The sequence below is a fragment of the Aythya ferina genome (assembly GCF_964211825.1).
Source record: "Aythya ferina genome assembly, chromosome: 4".
In the NCBI taxonomy this organism is placed as follows: Eukaryota; Metazoa; Chordata; class Aves; order Anseriformes; family Anatidae; genus Aythya; species Aythya ferina.
The window spans coordinates 64,926,858-64,952,226 of record NC_140300.1 but is presented as its reverse complement, the minus strand read 5'-3'; the positions used below and the strand labels follow the sequence as shown (position 1 = coordinate 64,952,226).

General features: G+C 42.0%; 1 long non-coding RNA gene across 2 annotated transcripts in view; it reads right to left on the bottom strand.

The window, feature by feature from the left end:
- The window catches only part of LOC311435655, a 165,722-nt gene that overhangs the window by 54,147 nt on the left and 86,206 nt on the right, over positions 1-25,369 (bottom strand). For both annotated transcript variants that reach the window (XR_014692304.1, XR_014692305.1), the window contains exon 3: positions 3,627-3,796. This is a non-coding gene — a long non-coding RNA (uncharacterized lncRNA). The remainder of the gene's footprint in view (positions 1-3,626; positions 3,797-25,369) is intronic.

The window sequence follows — 25,369 nt, the reverse complement described above, 5'->3', positions numbered from 1 at the left end:
TGTAATCCAGTGAATTTCCCCCAAGCAGATGTTAACTACAAGGCTGAGCCTCCCTCAGTTTTATACAAAGGGGTATTGGATGCTGTACAATCCTGCATTATAGACACGATTTTCCATTAAAGGGATGTTCCATTGAACAGTTCAGCACTTAAAAGTTTGCAAATCCCTGAATTAACAGTTATCTGTAATATCATAATTTGCACAAGTTTTATGATGCTACCTAATAATATGGTGCTATAATATTTGGCTCCCCCTGAATCTCTGTTTCACTTACTGAATGGAGAGCTTTTCACGATTTCTTCCTTTTCATTCCAGGTGTGGCCTGATTTACTGCACACCAGTTCTTATTTACGGCACAGCTTCCAAATCCTCCCCTCAGGACAGAATTTCTAATTTTGCAACGTTCAACATCACTGCTGACTTGGATGGGTGCACACAATGAATATTCTGCAATCCACCTTTACAGCACACTAGTGAGGGAACGTGGTTTTACTGTTCACGCTGTCACTCCGACTACATGGCTGGTAACACAGGGGGGTTGTTTTTTAATTGAGGATGCTGCTGCCAAGCACATCAGATTGGAGCTTTGATTTTACGAAGTAAATCTCACAGCATGTTTTTGTTGTTGTTGTTTGTTTGCTTTTGTTTTTCCTCAACCATCCAATAGCTTAGAAGACCAAACTGTAGGCTTTTTATCTTTTTTTTTTTTTCAGAAGCTGCATTTAAGAATAAGTGTGTGACGTGAATTGTGATTCTCTCCAGGTCCTCAAGCAAAAACAAAATCAAAGCAACCACAAAAACCTGAGCAACTCAGCAACCTTGTATTTATCACATTTCCACACAAAGCCACATCATAGGAGCTGAAGGGTGGCAAATGCTACAGGGGAAAATACGTAGCTGTTGCAGTAGAGGTGGCAGGGAAAGGGAGGGGAAGAACTTCCTAAAGTGACTTTTTAATAAGGCATCTTTATGATGGAAAAGTGTCAGCATAATCTGACAGCTTTGCTTTTCATGGCCTTTCTTTTACCTTAGTTGTCAATGTCATTCAAGTCTCTTTTTCTTTTTCTTTCTTTTCTTTACAGCCCACACCCTGTCCTTGTTTGGTTCTCCTTTCACACAATTTTGTCATTCAGTTTTGTCATTCATACTTCTCAGGGCAAATTAGTGTCTCCCTTAGTTGAGTGTTAGTTGGTTTACACCCAGCAAATGGAAGCCATTTGCCTCCCTTGTTCATGCACCTGCCAAATTATTATCCCCTCATCATTAACATATAATGTAAAATGACCAGGTGAAATATACTGGTAGCCCAGCTCTTGATTCTCAGATTACCATGCTACGAACCAATTCCCATTTTTCATTTACCACTGTTATGCTTTCAGCAATTAGTCCGAGGCAGGGGACTCCTTCACATGACACTGGATTTAGAAGGTATGATATCCTCACAAAAACACACAGGCATAGTTTCCCAGTGGTAAGAGGGCTGCTTGGCCCTGAGTGCTTTAGTGCTTTGCTGTTTTTTGTTGTTGGCCTTTTTTTTTTTTTTTTTTTCCTGTGAGAGCTTATAGCTTGTATGCAGCCCCCTTCAGCCTGCTATTCAGGAGATTTCTTTAAGTGCATTAAGGGAAAGACTACATGTATCACCAAGTCTGAGACAACTGCTAGGAAAATAATACAGCAGGTTGCAGAACAGTGGTTTTCAATCTGTGGATTCTTAAAATATTTTATTTTCTGGGGTGACCTGTGGGATAGGTGAGAACCTAAAAAGAGGCAACAATTTTGAGAAGAGTGACTGCAAAGTGATGAAGGTCAGAAATCTGAGCAGAGGAGGAGGACACCAGACTTGGAAAAAGGCAGATGATTTCCTATAAAAAGAATTGGTAACTATGGTCTTTATTTTATTTTATTTTATTTTAGATCCTTCACATGGATTCCTTGGTCTGTTTCAGAAATCAAAACCCTTTCATTCTTTTTTCTCATGTCTGAGAACTGGATGAGGCTAACTCAACTACCATAACTTTTATTAATATTCCCTGATTAGAGCCTATAATTGTGCTGTGTTGAGGAATGCATTCTAGCTTTCATACTTTCTTGTGTGTAGAGGTTTTGATTTGATGTCCTTTCGTCCTTTCATCCTATTAAATGCTCAGCTGTATAGTGGAGGCTAGCTGGCTGGCTGTTGTATGTTTATTAGCCTCTGCTCCAATTTTACTAACGTTACTACTAGGAATTTTGGGTCTCTTGAATTTATGGATGGTGACTTACATGCTATTGCAGAGCTAGTTTTGGTTTCTGTCATGGAACAGTACAGCACCCTCTTGTCTCTGTAAAAATGGTGTATGCGTGCTGTTGTTTGCAACTTTGATCTCTTCAAGGTGACTTCCAAAATGGAGGAGAAGGAGGGAGCAGAATAAACTTGTGCCTTTCTGCTTTTTGCTTTTGTTTTTGTTTTCTTTTGATAGATAAAGAAGCACTGAAGGATGCTTTCCTTTTCCTTTTTACAGCCTTTTCCAGAAATTTGGGCTACATACACACCATGATGTATGCTGACTGGGATGTGCATGAAATGACAACCTCAGAACAACTGTGTAAGGGAAAGAAGCATCGGGGAGGCTATTTTAATCAAGCTGATTTCAGTTTTGTTTGTCAACATTATTTTACTTCACCACCTAATTAGTGTTTTGGACAAAGGCTCTGTGCATGGAAGGTTAAAGGCACTTAACCTCATCAGACAGTAAGCTCATGCAAATTGGTTTAAGGGCCTTTCTTCTTTCAACTTAACTCAGAAATACTACACAATGCATACATTTCCTTTAGTGATAAAAGAGCAACCAAATTCAGAGGAATTACTCATAAAGTGTCATCATTATTCATCATCATCAAAACATGAGTAAAAGGATGAGAACGTTTTCCTTAATTGTATAAAATTGAGGTTAGAAAGCTGCAGTTAGGGTTCTCAGAAACCGATCAGGCAATCATATATATGCCTACGTGATTTTTTGAAAACATTGGTGTTGTCCTCAAATAATTTTACATGATTAAAGTAATAACGCTTTCATACTACTACAACATAAAAAGCAAGATATTAATACAGCACATCTAATTTCTCAGACAACTTTCTTTTCAGTTCTGATCCTGGAAAAGCAATATACCAGATCAACTTTATGCACATCAGAAGATCATAGCCTAGGCTGGCCAGGATCACAGAAGAGGCACAAGACAGTAGTGCCTAAATATCTACAGTAGTATATAAATATCTATATCTAAATATCTGTAGCAGTTGTGCCTAAGTATCTACAAGCCTGACTTTCTCAACCATATTGAGATTCATTAGGGATGTGTGGTGGAGTTAGATCTTACACAACTCTAATGTAGTAGTAATTAAAGATTTTAATATACTTTTTATGGTACATAACAAGATTAGGTTATGATTTCTAACAGCACTGATTCAGCATTTAAGTACTTAGTCAATTAACAGAATGATCTTAAGAACTTGCTACAATAGAAATAGTGGCTTAAAGGTTCGAGAATGTCAAAGTTCACCTGAGACTTACTGCAGTGTCCTGTGTGTGTGTGTTCTAAATTCAGCTTCACACTTCCAAAATACCCCGTTAGAGTGAATTACTTACCCTATTCCCTCGACAGCATTTATCAGTAGGTAAGTTTGTTCCTTGAGGAGTCGGCTCTGAGATGTACTTCAACTCAGGAGTACCCTGACAGGAATCCCAGCTTAGCGGGAGATCGAGGATGCAGTTCACTGAAGTCCCTGAAGAGCTCGAAGACTTCTTGCTTGGGATCACTGTTTATAGGAACATGAAATAACTTACTTTTAGTCAGTATTTTTCCAGGATTCAGGTCTTTTTCACTTATGTTTACGTTTAATTTTGTTTATTCATGCCACAGGGGCCCAGGAAAGTGCTGGGGGAAGGCCTGATTGTCCCAGTGCCTTTATTTCATGAACAGGGAAGAGAGGCAGTGTCAGGCTTCACCTGACACTTTTCTTTGAATCACAGACAACGGAAGAATGATGATGCTCCATATTTATTAGCTAAAGTGATTGACTTGTAGTCAAACTCAGATTCCTTATCATGCTGTTCCTGGCCTCCACTGTGGTTCCTCATTTTCCCTTGAGAAATTTCATTTCCAACTGCCTGCTTGACTTAGGATCTTGCATCTGGGATCTCCCCAGTACAAGAGTGACATAGATCTTCTAGGAGGGTCCAGAGTAGAGCCACAAAGATGATTAAGGGATTGGAGCATCTGTCTTATGAGGAAGGACTAAGTGAGCTGGGCCTGGTTAGCCTAGAAGAGGAGAAAGGGGATCTTATCAACCTCTACAAATACCTGAGGGGACAAGGTAAAGAGGGTGGGACCAAACTCTTCTCAGTGGTGGCCAGTGATAGGATGAGGGGTAAAAGGTATAAATTGAACCACAGGAGGTTTCATTACCATATGAGGAAAACCTTTATGGTTTGGGTGACAGAGCACTGGGACAGGCTGCCCAGGGAAGTTGTGGAGTCTCCTCTGGAGATATGGCCTGGACGCCATCCTGCACAGTGTGTTCTAGGTGATCCTGCTTGAGCAGATGATCTCTAAAGGTCCCTTCCAACCTCAACCATTCCATGATTCTGTGATCTTATCCACAGTGAAAAGTACATTTCAGACAAATTTTGCGTTTGAAATATTGCTGTTGATCATCACTTCACTGCTACATGTAATTCTATTGATATAAACCATAGAACTGCATGATCCTTCAGGTTTAGCCATAGCACAGTCGTACTGTATCTCCCAAAACATTGATCAAAAGAAGAAATAAAAACCAACAAACTAATGCTATAGTTGACACCTTGGTTCATGCTATCCAAAGGAACACTTGTATTTGAAGCCAGTATCTTGAACCTGGTGAGCCAGACTGAGAGTGGTTGAATGCACCAGGAAACAAAGCAAAACAAAACAAAAACCTCAAAACGTATTATTTTCTGCAAATACTAACTGTAAATAAGCCCAATTAAATTGATTCTCTGCTCCATATGTTTCAGCTTCCCTCTGTCCCCCGTACAAATTCACTCTCAGACTACTTTCTCTGCAGACATGAAAAACTTGTAGTATGTTATTTATTTGTGGCACCATGAAGCTATTTTTGGGTTATACCCCATTTTTTAATGGCAATGAGGAGATGTTGTTGACTTTAGGCATTGAACTAAATAATTTAACTGTAATAGCACCACTAAACTTAGAATAATTATGTCATGTTTAAAATGCAGGGTAATAGTCTGTTGTCAGCATATCATAATTCAGGCAGTAACGACTCCTCTGCCCTGCACACAGGAAAAGCAGAAGAAAAATAAAACAGAAATAATTTACAAACTCTTTATAGGACTGTGGGTGTACCACTAACAGCTCTGACTCTATATCTTCTCAAAATGAGATTTTAAATGAGAATCTGAATCAGGACTAGACACATTGCTAGAGCAGCAAGGCAACACTGGAGAGCACCTGGCTTCAGTGGCACAGATTTCATGTAAACACAGGCAGCCTCAGATGCCCCTTGTCAAAGATCAACATGTTTTGTGTCTTCCTCTGCAGCCCCAAGGATAAATACCCTTTGACTGATTCATAAAAAATGAACTAGACAGATCCAGTCTCACCAGCTGACTTCCCTGCTTGGAGCCCAGTGACATATATAACATGACTCAGGTGAGGGAGTGAAGCTATCCATCTTAAATGCCTTCCTCTCCATCCCACCCCTCAATATCTGTGGTCCAAATGTTTGACAAAAAAGCACTTTCCTGATGCTTGTAGGGTAATGTCAGTGACATTACTGTGTGAAAAGTAGAAGAATAGTTTTCTGCATTTAACTAAAACCTTGTAATTCCCCATTATAGCATGCCAGCATATCTGGAGCATTTTTAAATGTACTTGTTGACTATGATAACAGAAGGAAAGAAAAAAGCAAAATGCTGGTACATCTCCTGCTTTCTTTTGTTGTTGTTGTTGTTTTAAAGACTGACTTCCCAATGAGCAAATCCAAAAGAGCAATTGGAAAACAAGCTGAACTGATAACATCTGCAAATTTCTGTATCACCACTGAATAGGTATTTTGGTGATGCTGACTGGATTTTCAATGGATAATGCTCATGTTTTGATCTGCTATAAAGAGTGTGTCATTCTTTTGAGTATATTGGAGACTTTACAGGTTTGGGACAAAGCAATCACAACAAAGATGTGTGTGACTTTCAGCACTTTGCAAGGAAACTCTTGACTACTGGTAGGTTCAGGCTACTAATAAAGGAAATGGTACGGTTAAGAGCCACAGATGGAGGTCATGAATCTACATGAAGTGTTACAGATGACACAGATGAAGTCTTAGGATTGTGAAGGAAGCGGGATACATTTTTTATTGTTTCAAGGCAACGTATTCACTGAAATCCATGGCCTGCATGAGAATCAGTGATTTTATGCATATATGGGATTTGAGGGAAAAAACGGAGAAAAGAAGAAAAACAAAACATTTGCTGCTCAGTGGAGCTGCTTGGAAGTTTTCCCTGTGCTTTAGATGAGCACCTCTGCTTCAGACACGGCCCAGCAAGCAGGATGCTTGCCACATACTCGTCTGGTGTTCATCGGAATTGAAGCCCTGACTTTTGTATTGCTCACACATTGAAAAGGCTACTAACTCTCACAGGTTACATGGTTGCTGTTGATATAATATCGTTCCATGATGCTTTATATCAGTGCAAGCCAACCTCAGTAAAAGGATTTGATGGATTCTGATAAGCTCAGTAAGTAATTCTTTTGTGGTGTGACTTGTTAGGGTTTTTTATGCAGAAGTCAAGCAGACAGCACATTAGATTCTGAATGTCACTTACTACCAGAATGTGTCTGGCAACACAGCAGTATTTAACACTGAAATGTATTATTAATACAGACAGAATGATTCCTCAGCTGAAACGATACACTTTCCCTCCCCATTAAATGAAGTACAATCCAGAAGGCATAATTGCATTGGATGTATAGTAAACTTGAAGCTAAATGGGTCATAAATCAATAAATAACTCAGCCCGCAGCTTCACAGTTTATTGATTCGCAAGCTGTTTATCCCCCACCTCTCACTATACACTCTGTATCAACTGCAATTATGCTTAATTACCCTTTTTTTGTGTATGTATGGAGACTTACATGCTTCATCAGACCAAAGAGACACCAGTTTTGAAGCTACAATAATAGCAAGAGGACTTTGCTGCCTTTTGTTTACTTTAGAAGTGTATTAAATTCATTTGAGCCTTATTCAATGCTCACCCAACACACATGCTCGTTGCTTACACACACACAATTATTGTTATTTAGGATGTGATAACTGACCTGGTGTGGTGGTTTTACCCAGCTGGCAGCTGAGCTCCACCACAACAACTCTCTCACTCCCTCTCCTCAAAGGAAAAGGGGGAATTCACAGATTTCTGTTATGCCCAGACAGCAGGTGTTAAAGTTGTTTTATGGGAAGGGAAATTAAAAAGGGGAAAATACAAGCTCAAGGACACAGCTACAAAAGAAATCAGATCAAGCATCGCATTGTGAAGTAAAGCTGTTAGTCACACAGCTTGAATTCAAGATTGCTGCCAGTCACCCTGCTAAATCACAGGTATAGAAGACAGCATGCTATAGATGTTGTACGTGTAAACGCTGCCCAAGTGACAAGCCTCCTGGATGAAGTGAATGGAAGTAAGGAACGAGAGGTGTAGTACTGCACCACTGTGTGACCCAGCAGAGCAGTTGTTTCACATTATGAACTGCTGTGAAAGCATGAAATCAATAATTTGAATACATCATACTAACTCCATACTCAGGTCAATGAACTTTATTAAAAAAATTGGATAGGCTTGCTAAATTCTCAATTAATTTCTACACACTTCACACCTTGTTTTTATCTATTTATTTATTTATTTTTCTTAAGGAGTGGCATTGCATGCAGTCACAACCCTTCAGGCACATCTGTGATATCAACTTATTTCATAACCCTTTGTACCTCAGGTATTTATTGTTATGCTTCATGCAAAGTATCTACTTTGGCACCTGTCCTTGTCAGCTGTACTATGAAAGAAACATTTAAATAAAGGGTCATGTTATTACTAGAACGATGGCAAGTCCCTCCAAGCTCAAACATGAACATTTGTCAGTAGTCAGAGCTTGTTTCTACATAAAAGCAGTCACAGCACTGAAGAAATGTCTAGTGGGATTGTACTATAGCTATCCGAACTTCTGAATCTCTCCAGAGTGGGGAATGGAAGCACAGGGCAAGTAAGGAAAGAAATACGAACCAGTTTGTAAATGAACATGAAATAATAATTCCACCATATTCAACAATGTTCTTTCGAAATGTCCACATATTCAACAATGTCCACACATTCAACAATGTTCTTTTGAAACAGAGAGAGGTCTACACCCAAGTCATTGGGTCAAAAACTTTGTATCAAGTTTAATTTTATTCACAGAATCACAGCACATGGGTGCCACAGCGAAGGTGGGTGGTGGATCTCTGACCCGTGGAGTTTTCTAGTACTAGAGTGAGATCTGTGCACAGATCATTTATAGCAGACTCAAGCTTTTATTTGGGTTGTTAGGAACCTGTGAAAGTGTCCTTCAAAATCACTAGTGCCATATAGCAAGACTTTATTTAAATTCCCTCAAGGCAGGTGCACTCCCAGTCAACTGGAGGGCCGTACAATAATGCAGTCAAAGCAGATTTATTAAGCTCAAAAACACATGACCCAGGCAACAGGGGTAAGAGTGTGAGTGAGAGGCCTTACAGTTATCCAGTAAATTTCTTTCACAGAATCACAGAATCACAGAATTTTCTAGGTTGGAAGAGACCTCAAGGTCATCGAGTCCAACCTCCAACCTAACGCTAACAGCCCTCCACTAAACCATATCCCTAAGCTCTACATCTAAACGTCTTTTGAAGACTTCCAAGGATGGTGACTCCACCACTTCCCTGGGCAGCCTGTTCCAGTGCCTCACAACCCTTTCAGTGAAGAAGTTCTTCCTAACATCTAGCCTAAAACTCCCCTGGCTCAACTTAAACCCATTCCCCCTCGTCCTGTCACCAGGCACAGAACAGACCAACCCCCACCTCGCTACAGCCTCCCTTGAGGTACCTAAAAAGAGCGATAAGGTCACCCCTGAGCCTCCTCTTCTCCAGGCTGAACAAGCCCAGCTCCCTCAGCTGCTCCTCGTAGGACTTGTTCTCCAGGCCCCTCACCAGCTTCGTCGCCCTTCTCTGCACCCGCTCAAGCACCTCGATGTCCTTCTTGTAGCGAGGGGCCCAAAACTGAACACAGTACTCGAGGTGCGGCCTCACCAGAGCTGAGTACAGGGGGACGATCACCTCCCTAGCCCTGCTGGTCACACTGTTCCTGATACAAGCCAGGATGCCGTTGGCCTTCTTGGCCACCTGAGCACACTGCTGGCTCATATTCAGCCGACTGTCCACCATCACTCCCAGGTCCTTCTCTGCCTGGCAGCTTTCCAACCATTCCTCTCCCAGCCTGTAGCTCTGCTTGGGGTTATTGCGCCCCAGGTGCAGGACCCGGCACTTGGCCTTGTTAAACTTCATGCAGTTGACCTCAGCCCATCGGTCCAGCCTATCCAGATCCTCCTGCAGAGCTTTCCTACCCTCAAGCAGATCGACACACGCACCTAACTTGGTGTCATCTGCGAACTTACTGAGGGTGCACTCGATGCCCTCGTCCAGATCATCGATGAAGATATTAAAGAGGACCGGCCCCAGCACCGAGCCCTGGGGGACGCCACTAGTGACTGGCCTCCAACTGGACTTGGCTCCATTCACCACGACTCTTTGGGCCCGGCTATCCAGCCAGTTTCTAACCCAACGAAGCGTGCGCCAGTCCAAGCCAAGAGCAGCCAGTTTCTTGAGGAGAATGCTGTGGGAGACGGTGTCAAAAGCCTTGCTGAAGTCAAGGTAGACCACATCCACAGCCTTTCCCTCATCCACCCAGCTTTCTTTCTCTGCAGCACAGTACATTGGACTTACTAATAAAATAATGGAACCGTCACTGTCAGCTGCTACCACAGGCCTTTCAACAACAAATAAAGTTGGGTACTCTCCTCTTCCATGCACAATCAGCACAATCACCACAGTCAGCATTTTCACAAGTCCTACAAGTTGTAATAAGGTTCTTGGGGCAAGTTGCCTTCACATCTTACTCAAGAATGGATGTGTTTAATTTAGGCATCCAAAAGCCAGAATACTCCATCAGTGAATCTTTAACAAGGAATTTTGACTACAGATAACCAGGCCTTTCAAAACAGGAATTCATTCAGAGATAAATTACCCCTACGTTTCTTCCTTACATCCCTGAGGTTAAGTATTGCCTGCTGAAGAATTTCATTTAGTTCTGTCCCAAGAAAAAGACGTGTCTTTTTCTTTCTTTCTTTTTTTTTTTTTTTTTTTTTTTTTTTTTTTTTCATTTTACTACCACTTCATGGCTGGAAAGCCTGCTATCTCACCTCAATTAACAGCATTCTTGTATGTCCACAGTTTATTTAAATTTAATCCTGGATCTATAAAACACCAGTTGCTTATTCAAAATACTTCATTCTTTCTGTTATAATACAATTTTCTTCCACAATCCATAACTGGCAGGACATCAATCATTTTCTCTTCTTAGTTAACTGTTCATGATTTATTTCAAGGAAGACCTGAGTGGATTTTTTTTTCTGTTTAGCGTGGTTGTTTCTTTCTTTCTTGTTTGCTTGCTTGCTGTTTGTTATTGTTGTTGCTGTTCAGTTATTTCAGGTTTTGTTTGCAAAACAATTGTATGTTTCAGACTTTTGCCCAGAAAAATGAGCGATGTCATTCCTGGCCTGACACCAGCAGGTGGAGCCATGTCAGCTTTCTATGCAGCAGAATTACTCCTCCTGAGAGCCTTTTGAAGTAGATCAGGCATTTGTGTAATGCACGTATTTTTCATCTAGACAAAAAACAATCTGCCTTTTCCTGCAGAACCTTCAACCATATCTCACCATTATCACTGTGACTGTATTTAGCTGTGGCAGAAAGATATTTCTGCAGGAAACAGGCTACATATTTCACAACAACAAATCTGTCAAAAGCCTCTGCAAGAGCTCAGCTAAGGACTTGGTGTTGGGGTTGAATACCTGGCCTTCTGGTGTGCATACTGGCACCAAACCATGCAGCTGGGCTAGGAATCATAGAATCATTAAGGTTGAAAACGACCTACAAGATCATCTGGTCCAACCATCCCCCCAACAGCCCTATCACCCACTAAACCATTTCCTCAAGCACCACATCCAACCTCTTCTAGAACACCCCCAGGGACAGTGACTCCACCACCTCCCTGGGCAACCCGTCCCAATGCCTGACTGCTCTTTCTGAGCAGAAATGTCTCCTCATTTCCAACCTGAACCTCCCTTGGGGCAACTTGACGCCATTCCCTCTAGTCCTATCGCTGGTTACCTGTGAGAAGAGGCTGGCCCCCAGCTCCCCACACCTTCCTTTTGTGAAATGTGTTCATCTGATTCAGGTAGCTGCAGAGAGCAATGAGGTCTCCCCTGAGCCTCCTCTTCTCCAGACCAAACACCCCCAGCTCCCTCAGCCGCTCCTCACAGGCCTTGTGCTCCAGGCCCTTCACCAGCTTTGCAGCCCTGCTCTGGACACGCTCCAGGGCCTCGATGTCCTTCTGGTAGTGAGGGGCCCAAAGCTGAACACAGTGCTCGAGGTGCGGCCTCACCAGAGCAGAGCACAGGGGGACGATCACCTCCCTGCTCCTGCTGGCTGCACCATTCCTGACACAAGCCAGGATGCCGCTGGCCTTCTTGGCCACCTGGGCACACTGCTGGCTCGTGTTCAGGCGAGCATCAATCAGCACCCCCACGTCCTTTTCCTCTGCAGAAAGATTTAAAAGCTACAGAGATATGAGTTCTTCTGCACACCACTGCTCCACACCACTGCATACCAGCAACCTGCTGTCTACCAACACAAACACACACACAAGATCCCCGTGAAACAATTTATTATGGTCTTTCTGTGTTCTTCCTTTGTATTTTTCCTGCTCACATCTCACCTCCTCCCAAGCCTTGCTAATGCTGGTCACTTCTGAGCAGACTGAAGCAGCTGCCCAGCTTTGACAAGCTGCCTGCAATAGCAGATGCTTCCTCTGTGCCTTAAGCAGGATGAATTCATGTACAAACACCTGATGGTCTGAAGGGCAGCATGGGTGATGTTCAGATAGTCTGGATCAAAATCAAGGCCCACAAAACACACTATTGTAGTTGACAGTTCCTGTGATCTCCTGCATGATCACAGATGTCTTCTCATGTGGATCTTTCAGTAAAAGCAAGACCTTTTTCCTGAAGTCAATCACAAAACTGTTTACTTCAGTGAAATCTATCAAGCCTTACAAGCATTTGCATATGAGCAGTGCTTACATTTTGCAGCACTGGATAAAAATCCCACAGATCAGGCACCAAAGCTGTAAGTCATGCAGCCCCTGTCACAACAAGGTTATAAAAACAGTGGTGTGCTGCATCCCTGTACCTAGAAAATGTGCTTACTTTTCTATTCCTCAGACAGATGGTAATTTAATACTGTGGACAATACGTCAGGACTAAATCAAATACTTTCTCTTGACTGTGCCACAGGGCATGTTGCTGATTGACAAGTAGCAAGACAAATACACCTTCCCCTTCCTACCAGCTACCTGTTACTTTTTATTTGTGCATGATTAGGCAATAAAAAGCATCCACTTAATATCAAAATGCAGCAGGCCAAACCTTGCTGTGATTTCAAACTCCAATCTTATATTTTATTATCCACATCTTATATATAAATAAGATTTAGATAATAAAAAATGGTAGAGTGAAAATAGAAACCCAAATCTCTGGCTCTAGATAATTTTTGTAATCAAGAAGGATAAAGAGAATTAAGAAGAATGGCTGCATTCCTTGTAACAAATTACTCCTTGGACAAACAAGGTAAAATACCAGGCCTACAGAAATAGTTGCATTTTCAGAAGTGCTTGGGGTGATCATCTGTGCTGCATGTACTTATTGGTAAGTTTATTCTTTGGTTAAAGCATACGGGGAGACTTTGAGATGGGATGCCACATAAGTCTTAATTGCTACTATTTTCATAGCTTGGACAAACCAGCACTGCCCCATTAATTTAACTCCAATCATTCAAACCAATTTCGGTAATGATCCCAACTGCAAAAAATCTAACTTCCTTTCCCCAAATCACCTACTACTCTATCCGACTGTATTTGAATGCACCTAAGTCAGGAGAGCACTGAGAAGGTGGAAGTCATACAGCTGCCAAGTTTCCACCTGAATGCCAAATACATGTGCTCAGACTGCTCATAGCCTAACAGGCACTCTGAATGAATTTCTGGTGACATCTCTCCTGCTTTATTAGCAGGGTTGTTTGTTTGTTGATGGTCATTTCTATGCTGAAGATTTACACTACACTTCTCCAAATTCTAGCTTCCCTGGGAGACCTGGGCTGATCAGTTCAGATGCTTTCACTTGGTTAAATGAACTGGAAAGGAAGCTGGAATGATCAAGAGGGATGTGTGGCACTGCTTAGCCCTGTCTACGATGTCTGAGAGCTATCTATACCAGCATTCCAGCAGTTGCAGTATTAGCTGAATCATGAGGGACAGTAATTATCTTGGGCTCTGTGTAAACTGTAAAACCAAAAGTAAGGACTAAAGCAACAAGGGGATTGTAGATTATCTGCATCTGTCGTGCACAAGACTGAAAAATATCTTCAACTAAACAGTTCAGTCAAGAATAGTATTATCTACTACCATTTATTATTATTATTATTATTATTATTATTATTATTATTATTATTATTATTATTATTATTATTATTTTACACAGGAGTAAATAAGGGACCGGTTACAGTTCTCTTTTAAGTGCTAGGATTAAGACAAGCTAGTAGCTCTGTTGGCTATGTTCTGAGTAGACTTAAGAAGCCTCTGTACCTCACCTGAGCTGATACCATCCCACTTAATTCCTAAGTAGCTCCTCCAGCATGTAAACAACCGAGAAATGCTGGTGCTCTGCTGTCTGGGGTTGCCTGGTTCAATATGCTAATTCATTATCCTACATGGATGATGCCATACTTAGAAGCAAGCCAGAAGAATGAATGAAGACCAGAAAGATGGAGTGTTCAGTCATAAACTAATAATTTGACTATTCTGCCATTTTCTTATATGTTTCGCTTCCCAATCTTATCATATTTGTGAATAAGGTTGGACTTGATGATCTAGGAGGTCTTTTCCAACCTGAATGGTTCTATGATTCTATGATTCTAAATGGTTGCGTATCTTTAGACATGCAAAATTCACAGGCTCACTGTTATCTGACCTCATATAAGACAAAGACATGCTAAACTCAATTTGATATCATGGCTGATATCATTTCATAACATTCTGATTTATTACAAAGGTCAACTTTTCAAACCCACTGCTTCTCCAGATCTGTTAGATTGTATCCTTAGTAAAAAAAATACTGTTCCAGATAGCTAAAAGAAAATGCTTTAGCTATAAATTTAATTACAAAATCTAATATTGACATCTAATGGATAGATGAGAGATACGCATATATTTATAGTCCTTTAGTCTAAGTTACACACACACATACACACAAAAAGCAAAAAAAGAAATGCAAATTTATTACAGGCTGGGAGGAATAGTGTTAATGTAATTCACTCTTGAAAGCATATATGAGAAACAATAATAAACAACAGCTTTTCTAAATATCTGCATTTTAGACATATCTAAAAAAAGTATGGATGCGCATTTTTGCATGCATAAAATATTTCTATGTAAAGGAGGATGTTGAAAAAAATAATATTATTTTCTCTTTGCTGCCTTTTAGTATTAGGTGCTTTGATTTTTGGAGGGTTTCCTCAGAACAATTTCAAGTGTTCTTCACTGTGCAGACTGAGGAGAGCTAGAATTTTAAAACAAAAGTTAAGTTATTAATGCTTTTGTGCCTCTTCACCTCTGTGAGATCTTGTAACAGCCAGCAAGTGTAATGGCACTCAGCTCTTTATGCATCTCAAAGACTATCAGGGAGACTGGTATTCTTCTCCCTATTTTCAAATGGGGAAACTGAGGCATGGGAATAGGAAAATATTTCTCTAAGGTTTCCTGTCTGCTTGTACAGAGGTAGTCACAGAAGCCTGGCAGGTCTCCTGACTCTCCAATTATACAAAGCCCTGGTTGCCTCCCAAATCCCAAGAGGGATCTATTTGTGGAGCTGCAACTCTGCAGTAGAAACAAAAGAAGTTAGTAGCAGAGGCTGGCCTTGATGAGAGTGAGAGAAAATTGTCATGCCTTGCACACACACAGAGCCTATTTGAAGTGGATGGCTTTTGTGCTGACAGGAGCAGCTGTGCTCGCTCCCCTGATTCGATAATGAGATCTGTGAGTTTGTAGTATGACTTTTCAAAAACAAGGAGGTCTAGCCTGATTTTGATGTTCTGCCTGGGATAGACTTACCCCTTTATTTTCCACACCCACTTTCTGCACCCTTGTTTTCTTCCTCCCTGATGACTTGCAGGACCTGCAGATCTAATCATTGCTAATAAAAATGCTCCTCTCCAAGTATCAAAACAGCGAAGGTAATAATAAGGAATAGTTCAACCTGATACACCCATGGGAAGGACAGAAGAAAATGGAAGAACTGCACATACAAGTCTGTTATATAAACAAACGGCCCCTCCTTCACTCCATTCCCATTTTCCTCCCTGACCCAATTTGTGTCCGTGTAGGGCAGAAGGTGGAAAAAAAGGATAATTGCTCTGCTTGGAGGTTACTGGCTACTAGATGCAGCTGCTCTCTGAAATAATTAGCACATCCCTTTCATCTGGCTTCAAAATGTACTTTTTCTTCAGGTGCTGGAGGTTTACTGCACAGTAACTAAAGAAAAGTCCGTATATTCTTGATTTATGGTTTTAAGATGGCAAAATATTTAATTCCCACCAGCCTCTACTTTCATCCTTGTGTTCAGACATGGCCATTTCGATAGGTCTGCCTTTGTTTGAACATGCTGAACTGACACTTTTCCCAGCTGTGAAGAGCAACAGCCATGCAGGGTGAGACGCCTTCCCTCCACCCAATGCAAAAGGAAACAAACCTCTGATCAGCAGAGGGACAAGAGGTGGGCATACAATCCAGCACAAGGATTAACTGTGTTTCCTTAAAAAGCCACAGAGTACTACAACCTGTAGACCCACATCAGCAAAGGATTTTTTGGTCTCCCTGCATGGGAAGCCTGACAAACATTTTTGGACCTGCCTAGTGTACCTGCATACTGTTAGTTTAAAAAGACATTGGACTTTTTCCTCAACTTCAGGAAACCGTAAGTGGGAAATGTTAAAATTGCTGTAGTATGGGGCAGTGAGTAGGTAGGAACAAAGATGCAAAACAGAGCTCTCAGCATTTCAGTCTGAGAATTGAGATATAACACTGTTCTGAGCTACCTCTCATCTTTCCTTGTGTGAATTTCTCACCTGCTGCTCTTCTAACACAAGAGGAACAGATTAGGCTGAGAGAGCCGTACTAGGCAAAATGAGATCTAATATTCTGGGGAGGGTGAAAACATCTAGCCAGAAATTAATCTGGGCTGTTTGGGAATCAAACGCTAAGAGCCATACTACAAACTCAAGGCAAAAGCCAATTATCTTCTTCAGTTTCACCTCTATGAAAACCTGAAACTATGAAATTCCCTTTCAGTTTCTGTCAATATCTGTCATAGGAACACCTGTTACACAGCCCGTAAAGAGGGCTTTCACAACTTGAGCTGGAAGCACAAAGCTCAGCATAGCAGGAGGCAGCTACAATGCTCTGCTGCTAATCTGAGATAAGAGGTAAATGTAAGGCTCGGTCATTTCCAACAAAGAGAGGTCTACTGAGGATCCCACTCACAGTGGGATATCAGTGGGTTTCAGATGCATGTTCTGGCCTCCCTCTGCCATGAAACAGGTATGGGACTTTGTCCTAGCCTCCACACCTCTCTGGACTTGTATTTATTCCTGTTGTTATAAGCAGGTCCTACCAGGAGCGACATCAGAGTATCAGACAACCTTTGAACCTTTGAAGTAGCTTCAAGTCCTACTATTGCCACCAAGAATAAAATTTAGCACTGCTGTGGATTTGGCCATTTTGTTAGGAACTGTAGTGAAGATAGCAGTAGCTGTTTTCACCCCAAAGAACATTCAGCTTTAGGGAAAATACAAATAAGAAAAGATGGGCACAGTAGATAATAAATGAGAGTATAAATATGGAAGAAGAAGGGGGAAAATGAGGTTAAAATAAGTCTAGAGGGTGTCATTGTGTAAATTGGTTGGAAAAAAATGTTACTACTTAGAATAATCTTGCATAGCACTGAGCACAAGAGGTACTGGGGTCATCCCAGCTGAAATGTCCCTGAACTGTTAATAAAGTGGTTATAAACAGACACTCCTAAAATAGAGGACTTCATTGTAGCCCCATTTGGATTGCATGCTAATTTTCACATTTTGGCTGCAGTACAGCCCAAGGATTCATCTAGCACCAAAGGCCACTGACTTTTTCCTGTATCCTGAAGACGGGATACCATGTGGGGATGGCACCACCAATGCAGTCAGTCACATTTCCTCATACATAAGTACTGCCTGAGATAACCTAGCAAAGGCAGGCAAGTGGCAGGTCAGAGGCAAGGAAGGCTATGGAAGGAATGGAGCAAATGCAGAGGGAAGTTAGAGTTGGGGAAAGTAAATGGCAAGAGAAGATTCAGGAGTCAACTTCTCTCTATGTTGCCTTCACCCATCTGCATCCTGCACAGTTACTGAACCAAATGTCACTTTTGTTTCTTCTTTGTCTCCATAAGATACTACTGCCACTGAATTTCAGCACGGCTTGTTCTTGCTATTCTGTTATGATGGCTTAAGAATATGTGTGTTGTCACTCCCCAGTATGGTTTGTGTAGACTGCATCCATGCAGTTTTTAATTAAATTGATTTTAGCTCTGGGCAGTCATTGACTTACATATCCATAGACAGATGAAAATTCCTTTGTAAAGTTGACAGTCACTCTGCAAGCTTTTAATATGAGCCTTACCCTGAAGCCAATTTAGATTGATCTGATTCTGCCAACAGTCTGTGGCATGAACAACATGACCTTCCAGCTCAGAGGGTTGAAATCTCAGCTCTGCTGAAATTGGTGTCAAATGAAATCATGAGCTCATCCCTCGAGCTCAGCTCCTTCCCTCCCTCTCTTTACAGTCAGGCTTTCATATTGACTCTTCTTCCATTATTTCTCAGTAAATCTAACCTTTATACTTCCGTAAAGAATAGTGAAGCTTTCAAGGTGTGGGAAAACTGGATCCTTCCCTGTACTAGACCAGAACAGTGGTGATAACACACTGATGTTTTCAGTTACCACAGAGCAGTGCTTACACAAGAGCCAAGGACTTTTCTGCTTCTTTTGCTGCCCTGCCAACAAGGAGGCTGGGGGTGCACAAGATGCTATGAGGAGATGCAGCCAGGACAGGTGACCCAGCCTGACCAAAGAAATATTCCATACCTTACAATGACATGCTCATCAATAAAAGCTGGGTAAAGAAGTAGGAAGTGTGGAGGGGGAAGTGGAAGGGCATTTGGAGTGATGGTGTTTGTCTTCCCAAGAAACCATTAAGTGTGATGAGCCCTGCTTTCCTCGAAGTGGCTGAACACACCATTTTCCACTTGGGCTGTTTGGCTAAGTTCTAAGAAAATGAAATACAGGAGACTAAGAAAATGAAATATAGGAGACTTTCCCTTTAGTGAATAAAAAGACCTCTTGGTGGGGAAGGGGAAAGGGATATAAACCAACATGAGAGAGTATCTAAATAAATGAAAACCACACTAACTAAATGAAAAACATATACTGCAATAGACTACAGCTTGCTCAGTTTCAGGGATGGTACATGATACACTAACTTGACGTGACTTACTGCTTGTCTCATTCAGCACAACATGGGAGAAGAAAGGCTGATTAAATTGCTGAGAAGCTGGAGTGAAAAATCTCTTGCTTTCTTCCTGTGCTGGGATCCTTCAGCCAGATTTTGTTCTTCAGAATAAACATTCACCCATATCAAGGATCAAGGAACGAACGAATAAAGGGGATGTAGTTGTGGGAGTCTATTACAGACCGCCTGGCCAGGATGATAGCACCGATAAATTATTCTTTACAGAACTAAGAGAGGCCTCGAGATTAACTCCCCTTGTCCTTATGGGGGACTTCAACTTGCCGGACATTAACTGGGAGTGCCACACGGCTGACACGAGCAAGTCCAGGAGGTTCATGAAGCACCTAGATGATAACTTCTTGGTACAGGTGCTAACGGAGCCAACTAGGAAAGGTGCCCTCCTAGACCTGTTGCTAGAAAACAGAGAGGGTCTGGTGGGAGATGTGGTGATTGGTGGCCGCCTCGGTCATAGCGACCATGAAGTGGTTGAGTTCAAAATTTATGGTGACAGAAGGAAAAGTGCCACCAAAACCTCATCCCTAGATATGGGGAAAGCGGACTTCAGGCTGCTCAGGGAACTAGTCAGTAAGGTCCCCTGGGAAACTGCTCTTGAAGGCCTCGATGTCCACCGGTGCTGGTCACTCTTTAAGCGATGCCTCCTAGAAGCACAAGATAAGGCAATTCCAAAATATCGCAAGTCAGGCAGGCGGGGCAGGAGGCCGGCGTGGCTGACCAGGAACGTTCTAATGGAGATTAGGCGGAAACAGAGAGTGTTTCGCTACTGGAAGGAGGGCCAGGCGTCATGGAAAGAATACAGGGATGCTGTTCGTGTTTGTAGGGAGAAAGTTCGAGTGGCCAAAGCACAGCTAGAGTTGAAGCTGGCTGTGTCTGTGAGAGAAAATAAAAAGGGTTTTTTTAGATATGTAAATGGAAAAAGGAGAACTAAAGAAAACATAGGGCCGCTCCTTGATAGGGAAGGTCTCCTCACAGACGATGACATATGCAAAGCAGAGATGCTTAACGCCTTCTTTGCCTCTGTCTTCAATGCCGATGATGGGCTTCGGGACCCAGGGTGCCCTGAGCTGGAGGACCGGGGTGGTGGGGATGACAAACTCCCAACTGACCCTGAACGTGTGCGGGATTTGCTACTCCACCTGGATCCCTACAAGTCCATGGGTCCGGATGGGATTCATCCCTGGGTGCTGAAAGAGCTGGCGGATGTCATCGCGGAACCTCTATCAATTATTTTTCAACGATCCTGGGAATTTGGAGAGGTCCCAGTAGACTGGAAGCTGGCAAATGTTGTGCCAATTTTCAAGAAGGGTCAGAAAGAAGACCCTAGCAATTACAGGCCTGTCAGTCTCACGTCAGTGCCTGGTAAAATCATGGAGAAGTTGGTTCTCGGACTTATTGAGGCGCACCTGGGGGACAAAGCAGTCATTGGTCCCAGCCAGCATGGGTTTGTGAAGGGTAGGTCCTGCCTAACTAACCTGATTTCCTTTTATGATAAGATCACCCGTATGGTGGACCAAGGGAAACCAGCTGATGTGATTTTTTTGGACTTCAGCAAGGCTTTTGACACGGTTTCCCATAGGATCCTACTGGACAAAATGTCCACCATACAGCTAAATAAAAACATCATACGATGGGTGAGCAATTGGCTAACGGGCAGGGCCCAAAGGGTTATGGTAAATGGAGCTGCGTCAGGCTGGCGGGCGGTCACCAGTGGGGTCCCTCAAGGCTCCATTTTAGGGCCGGTACTTTTCAATATTTTTATAAATGATCTGGATGTAGGAATAGAGGGTATTTTGAGCAAGTTTGCTGATGACACCAAACTTGGAGGAGTTGTGGACTCGAATGAGGGCGTAAAGGCCTTGCAGAGGGATCTGGACAGGTTGGAGAGCTGGGCGATCACCAACCGCATGAAGTTCAATAAGAGCAAGTGCCGGGTCCTGCACCTGGGACGGGGAAACCCTGGCTGCATGTACAGACTGGGCGATGAGACGCTGGAGAGCAGCCTAGAAGAGAGGGATCTGGGGGTCGTGGTAGACAGCAAGTTGAATATGAGCCAGCAGTGTGCCCTGGCAGCCAGGAGGGCCAATCGTATCCTGGGGTGCATCAAGAACGGCATCGCTAGTAGGTCAAGGGAGGTGATTGTCCCGCTCTACTCTGTGCTGGTGCGGCCTCACCTCGAGTACTGTGTGCAGTTCTGGGAACCACAGTATAAAAAGGACATGAAACTGTTGGAAAGTGTCCAGAGGAGGGCTACGAAGATGGTGAAAGGCCTGGAGGGGAAGACGTACGAGGAACGGCTGAGGTCACTGGGCCTGTTCAGCCTGGAGAAGAGGAGGCTGAGGGGAGACCTCATCGCAGTCTACAACTTCCTCGTAAGGGGTTGTCAAGAGGCAGGAGACCTTTTCTCCATTAACACTAGTGACAGGACCCGCGGGAACGGGGTTAAGCTGAGGCAGGGGAAATTTAGGCTGGACGTCAGGAGGGGGTTCTTCACAGAGAGGGTGGTTGCACACTGGAACAGGCTGCCCAGGGAAGTGGTCACTGCACCGAGCCTGTCTGAATTTAAGAAGAGATTGGACTGTGAACTTAGGCACATGGTCTGAACTTTTGGGTAGACCTGTGCGGTGTCGAGAGTTGGACTTGATGATCCTTAAGGGTCCCTTCCAACTCAGGATATTCTATGATTCTATTCTATGATTCTATGATTCTATGATATCGCATTCCAGGTCTCAACACAAGGGGAACATTCTCTGATCATGGCTGGAGGCCCACTGTTACTCCTCTGTTGATTCTCAAACAATACACTGAAATTTTAATGACCTTGTCAGCAAAACACTTTTGATCATCTCGGATGTCATTGATGTAACTGCTGAACTAAGAGATGCTTGCAAAAGAGCCAGACAGAAATACGGTGTTTATCAACAAAATGCTGGCATTGTCCATTTCCCTCTGTTAATCCATGCTGAACTGGCAGCTTTGTTGCTCTAAAGCTCTGAAGCATCATTTTTGTACCAGTAAGTTTTCAGAAAAAGAAAAAAAAAAAAGATTTGAGTTGCAGTAATATAAAAAGTGAACAAGCAACACACCATGTCTTGGACACAAAGCCTTTTGAAAAAAGAAGCTCAAAATTTACCTTAAGCACAGGTAAAACTATGGTTGTTTTCTGTAATTATGGAAGCCTCTTTGCTAAGAACTGGATTTCCTTGTGCTTTACCCTGGTTTTATATGGCTGTAACTCAAATCAATGAAAATCAATGGAATCACAGGAACAGAAAACCAGAGAATCACAATGAGCCGAGCATGAAGTGCTCTGTTTCATCATTGAAATCTGTGTTTCCAGCCTTCAAAATTATTTTTATTGATTCTTTTGGCTCATGTGCTCTGTTTGTTTAAGTGGTTGGCTAGTATTTGAAAGGCCAAGGACACACAGCATATGGGATTTTGCTCATTTCACTGAAAATATGCACTTCTGGGTAGTCTTTGTGGCCATGATACCATGGTCCTTGGGGAGCAACAGCAGTTCATATGTGGAATTCCTCACATTGCCACATATTCCATTGTCCTCATGATTAAATATATACTGTCTTTTGGACACTCCATAGTCTCAGTAGCTTCAAAGTTATTTCCAACTATTAATTAAGCAGCCACAGAATAGGCAGGAAAAAACCCATGCACACCGATTTACAGAGACACAAAAAGATTAATAGCTGCTGCCCAAGAACAGAGGAAATCTGTGGCAGAACCATATAATACAAATCTTTTGCATCTCTGTTTAATTGAGCTACATATCCTTCTATAGAGATAATGATGTAGATGATTAGCATAAACAAGGGCTAGAGAATTTGCCAGTTCCACGAGACAGAGAAATTCCAACTGTGTTTTAGACAGAAGAAAATTAATTTGTAGAAGTGCTAGATCAAAGAAGAAGCTTCCTGAATCTGAAAATCTGAAATGTGGTATAACATGAAAGTCTTTGGGACCGGTAAATAAGCACACAGGCAAATATAAAAAGTACACATTGTCAGGTACAGCGATGGAAAGGCAAATGTCAGTCTTTCTTTCACTGCTAGAATTTCACTGCCTGATGAAATTTCTTTAGTCTTTTGAATTTGAGATCCAGGTAAAAATAACCACATATGCTACACTGCTGCAGCTGTCTTTGTAAGATATTTTTGCACATCAGCAGATGAGGAACGGTCAAAAGGTTAGAAACTGGATATCTCAGAGATAGATAACTTTTATCTTTTTACCAATCTTTGAATTTACAAGGAAAATGCAAGAAAACAACAAACATCTGCAAAATTCTTTATCAGGTCTTTCTAATTTGTGCTAGAAAAGACTGATCTGTGCAGAAGGGAATCCAAGAGCCTGTTAAAGTTAACAGCTGGTTGGGGTGAAACCAAAGAGGACATTTTCCTTTCTGCACATGCCTGTCTTTTTCATATCCCCTTCTTTCCCCTGTTACTAGAATTCTGATTATTTCCTGTTTTCATGTAAACAATCACCATGTCTCAGCTTGAACAGATATATTTTTTCCCCTTTATCAGCATCTTACCAATATGTCCAAGGGGAAAAGTAAAAAGGAATTGAATCTATATACTTGCTACCTGACTATATACATGCTAAATTTCATCTGTGTTTTTTTTTTTTTTTTTTTTTTTTAGCATGTTAGAAAAGAAAATGTGAAAAAGTTGTAATGAAGAGCTCTTTTTATGGACATATAAACAAAATTGAGCAGGGGTCCTAAAATAATTTGGAAAATTTGTAAATGTCTATCCATCTCGAGAACAGTATCCTATACTCATGCCCTCCCTCTGGTGGGAATTGTAAATCATCTACAAAACAGAGATAAAAAGTTTTATTTTTATAGTGAAAATCAGGCTCCAGTAAAGTCAGAAATAAAGCTTTCACTGACTTCAGCAAGGCAAAGGACTGCATTTTTAGGATGTACTCTACAGACATGCTGCAAAGATTAATTGGTTCTCAATTGAGAAGTGTTGTATTCGTTCTAAGTGGTGCTGAAATGATTGTAGCCTCTGTACTAATCTTTAGCTCTCAGTTGACAATGTTTCACCCCTGTGATGCTGATTTCAGAAGAACATAACCAAACTGTCGACTTCACTGTACATGCTGAGTGCAACTGACACAACTCAGCCTTAGCCCTCTCCTTGTGGATATTAACACGTGCTCTCACTCCCTCCGTTACCACTGGCAGGGGTATAAGCATCCTGCCCAGACTGAGTGCCTGGCACGGCTGTCAGACTTCATTCTGCTGCCACAGCAGCAAGCTTTGGTGTGATCAGCTGAAAGCTAGATCTTCTGGCTGGTTTGTGAGTCTGTGGCAGCAGACTTTGCTGTTGATTTTTTTTTTTTCTTGCCTAATTCTTTCACTCCTACAGGAAGTACAGGGTTAGTGAGAATGGTAAGTACTGACCCTCGTATGAAATTACTCTAATGATAAACTGAGATGGAGCTATCCCATGTGAACCCATGCAAGCTCACTCCTTTCTCTTGAAACCAGACCTCATAATCCAACACAAAAATATGTCTTTAGACCACATGCTGCAGAAGTTCAAACCCATGTGCGAGGCTCTGTCACACAAGGGGGTATCTGACCCTACTAGTACAGGATTTCTTCAGCTAAGTAGAAAAAAGTAAGATCCTGTCTTCACCCTTCCCACTTTCTGCTAAACAATTCAGCCGCTGCTGTGAATTCTTTCTCTTTGCATGGGGGTTCTTGGAGAGACAAGAGAATTCACTGCAGTTCACTTAGAAGAGTAGACACAATCCAATACATGGCTCTGGGAACAGATGCAGTGGCAGAAGATCCCCCAGCAACACTGCTAGCAAAGACTGAGTAAAAGAAAAAAAAGACACCACCCCCCAAAAAAAAGTTTAAAAAAAAAAAAAAGTGAGTGAGCAAGAGGAGTGAAAATGAACAGAGTAAGAGAGTGCTAGAAAGAGTAGAGAGAGAGACGAGTATCCCTCTAATCAATAGCCATGTAGAGAACCAGACAGATGGATTAGCAGGAGAAAAACATGGTAGTTGAGTCAGCACGAAGAACTAAATGTGCTGTGTTCAAAGTCTCTGTTGTCTGTAACTGATTGATCCCCAACATCGAAAAGCAACAGTTGGCCTAGAGCTGCCCATGCAGAAGAAAGGAACTGACTTTGCCGTGTGCCTGTGTAGAGAACAAAGTGTCTTCCCTTGTATTTCTTTAGTGCATTTGAATAAGAATCAATTTGAGAGAAAGAAAAGGGTATTAAAGCCAAGCTGATAAGTGATTTGCTACTCCCTTCTCTTGCTGGTGTAAGGTTC